This window comes from Morone saxatilis, unplaced genomic scaffold (genome assembly GCF_004916995.1).
Source record: "Morone saxatilis isolate NCDOM2014 unplaced genomic scaffold, NCSU_SB_2.0 Contig15, whole genome shotgun sequence".
Lineage (NCBI taxonomy): Eukaryota > Metazoa > Chordata > Actinopteri > Moronidae > Morone > Morone saxatilis.
Window position 1 is genome coordinate 6,749,409 of NW_023339707.1, and position 3,922 is coordinate 6,753,330.

A 3,922-nucleotide genomic window follows, 5' to 3' on the forward strand; every position below is an offset into this window, starting at 1 on the left:
TGCACTGTATGTTTACTGCTGTAATGTAAATGTCTTACATCATTTTCAGACTCACATGGAGGGTAGTTGAAAAGCATGCAGTGATGCAGTTATCTGGTTAACAACTTAATTGAATCCAAAAGATGAAGCTTGTATCAAACGATAACAGCATTAAGAAATTTGTTGGTTTGATATCTGGAGGCCAGACGTGATTAGCCTAGCTTTGCTTAAAGGCCAGGCCAGGCGCCAGGATGAAGTGACTGAGGGGGCTGTTAGGAATCACGAGGGCAGTTTTTTTCATAAAATAAAATGTATTGATTTGACCATGCAACAGTTTCAGAAAATGTATCACTGGCAGAGCACTATATATTTTTTACATTATGAACGACAAACAAAATCAGTAGGGGAATGCACATAACAGCTGACTGTTGATTGCAGCAATGGGGGAATTAGAAAAAGTTCTGTTTATAGCCACCAAAAGCAAGCAGGTAAAGAAACTGTACAAAGTGATGTTTTATGTCTGTCTGTCTATTGATCTCCTCGGCTCTGCTTCAGTACTATGGACAGCATGGCCTGATAGCAAAAAACACAACTGAGGTGGGGAAATCCATTTAGACCCATCGTGGCGCTGGGCTCCAGCACCTCTAGAGCTCAGTAATTAATATGCTGTATCTATTCAAACCCAACAGAAAGAGAAATGTAAAGCATTTACAATCCTGCTTAAGTGCTGAATGTACTTAAAATATAATTCTTAAAAAAAATTATTATGACTGACATATTATTACGTAAGTAGATCATTAATACTTATGTATCATTGCGATGTCTTAACTAACTTTATATATGGTTGTAGATTTAATCCCTCCAAAGGGGTTAAATCTTGGGGGTAAGAAAGAAGAAAAAGAAAAAATATGTATTCATTTATTTGAGTATTCTCTATTTCTGGTGAAATATTGGATAGTTTTACCTATGGGCCTCAAGCAATTATTCATATTGAACCATTTTAGCAATTTAGAGGGGAAATGTCTCTAAAAACTCTGAATCATGAAAATGAGTCCAAAATAGTAACCCTGTCTCCTAGAAATTAGGTTTATATGCCCTTTGAAGGAAATATAATGCTGACCAGGTTACGTTTTCTGCGAACAGAAGGAGAGAGTGCAATTAAAATCACAAAATGCTAATATGGAATGTATCTGTAGAATGCTCACTAATAAGGTATTTAATTAGTTCTCTGTCAAAATATCTGATCTTGCAAAATATGCTTGTATACAGCATTATTGAACAATTGTATAAAACTGTATAAATATAATATATAATATAACATAAATGTAGATCTTCATCACTCAAAATAAAGCAGCCCCTTAACACAATCCAGGCATCTATTACATTTATCACCACAATGCAACTGTAAAACAATTTAGTACTATATAAATGTAGGTATAAGAACTGTGTGGATGAATAAACTCTTTGTGAAGAAATACTACCCCTGAAATAATGTAATCTGTGTTGATATACCATTTAATAAAACAAAATAAGACAGCTGCACATGTGTTGGTAGAAGTATTTTTAACTTCGGACAGAACCAGGCTAACTTTTTCCCCCCGCTTCCAGTCTTTCTGCTACTACTGCAAGGCTAAACCCATCCAGACTCCAGCTCTGTACTTGATGAAATGCCACTGATATCTATCTTATTATCCCTACTTGGACAAGAAATAAATATGCTTTTTTTATTTCTCAAAACTTTCTCCCTACACTTTATATTCAAGTCAAAAGAACTTGCAGTAAAATGATGTTGAGAAGTCCTTGTGATGTAAAACTCAAATAATCTGCCTGCATTAATTCAGTTGTAGCATTCTTAATGTGCCGCTGAAGTATTATTGGACTTGTCCTTGAAACCCACTTACTGAGAATTGATAAAGCGTATTCTTTTTTATGCCCCACTCAAAGAGCCTCCCCTGCAATTGTATTGTGGGCTAAGACCTGATTTCCATTTCCATTGCATGATAACAGCCTTGCCTCACTCTTACCAAGCGACTGACAAGGATAAAAGCAAAATCAAAGCCAGTCAAAAACAATTTGACAAGCTAATGGATTTAAGGGACCCGTGTTCTACGCCCAGATTTCTTTAACATGACATCACGTGCAGCTGTACATAAATCCCCCAGTTAACCATTTGACTGTGCTGTAGTGTTCATCGCTACTTATCACATATAAATATGTGTTACTTAAATTATAATTGATAGACGCACTTTGATGTACCGGGGAGCAGGTACATGCTAAAAAAAAAATCCTTTGAAGGCAGGTTCTCCGACATCCCCCCAGTGTGCTTGCTAGGATCGGAGAGCAGAAACAGAGGAAGGGAGTGGCAGCTACAGTACAGACTCAGTAATGTGTCTCACCTCCCATCTCTTCTCTGCTCACCCCCTAAAAAAACATCCAGGCCTCATATGTCACTGTCAGTACTGGCCTACATGAATCCAATATGTACAGCAATGAGACTTTGTTCAAACAGATTATTTGGCACTGGATAACAAGCAAAGAGGCTCAGAGTGCATGTTGTGTCAATGCTCTTCTATACTGCCTTCAGAAGAATATGTATGAAGAAGAAGCAGGAAAACAGCATCTAAGCTTTACTTACAAAGTGAATTGTTTCCTTATATGACATGCTGTGATATTTGCACCACAGCTAACTGTGAGATTGCTAATCCAAAACAGAAGGCTTTTGCTGATCCTTTGTTTTTGAACAAATAATTGTATTTGCCTACCTACTGCCTCAGGGGTGGAAGGAGGAGAGAAATATGTAGAAGAGGGAGAGCCACGTCAATACAATTGGCACTATAAAAGGATATAGCAAAATCACCAGCATTGTGAGTTTTGTCCCAGTCAGGCTTTGAACCAGTAGCAGACACATAAGGATAGGCAGACAAAAGAAATGAGCAGGGATTAGCGCTAACATTTTCATTAATTGAGTCTCAGTCCAATCAGAAACCCCACTGAACCTCAAGTTATACAAAACTCTAAACTAAATTGAGTATCTACAGGGCAGCCTGTAAGTATTAGGACAGTGATGCAGTATGTTTTTCATTGTTTTGGCTCAGCACTTTGGCTTTGAAATGATACAATACTCTGAGTTAAAGTACTGACCTTCAGCTTGTTCACATCAATGATGAGTACAGTTGAGATGAACAGTTTAGGACTCGTATAAAAAAGGCTACAACTTCTACACACTTTATCAGATGTGCATGGAAACACTCTCAAATTAAAGCTGAAAGTCAGTACTTTAACCTCATAGTCACTGTTTCAATTCAATCCAATGTGCTGGAGTTCACAAAACTGCACTCTATTTAGATGAAGCAGAAATAAACAGGAAAATCCCTTTTGTTGTATTTTCTTTAGATGTTTACTTTGTTCTTAGAGATGAATGCACTATATAGATGCATTATATAGACAATATTTCCATGATGTGTTAAAGTGAAACTCACACCTTAAACTTGGAAATCATGAAACTTCTGTCCATCCACTCCAGATTCCTGTGATGAACTTGAAAAGGACTCAATTAATTCACTACAATTTTTGTTTCTGTAAAGCGGCAGTGATTTGGTCTGACTTTTAGGTATTCTGTAGGAACCTGCATTTATGTGGTTTCAGAATAATTGGAAAAATGTGTTCCTAGCTGGGAAAATGAACGCCCCGTCAAGTTAGAACAATAACTCGGAAATTTGGAGTCAATGAGTTGACGTCTTATTTGGCATGGTGGATGAACATAAATGTTGGGTTGATGATAGAAAACTTTTTTAATTCATGTATTGCATATAAATTTTTTGCTCACATGTAATTTGTAATATGCTATTAAGTTGCTATCTGTGTAAAGAGGCCTTGATTTGTTAGGAAAGTTATTTATTAGCGTTAATCCCTTATAACAAGTTAGGTTATGCAATTTTTTAGG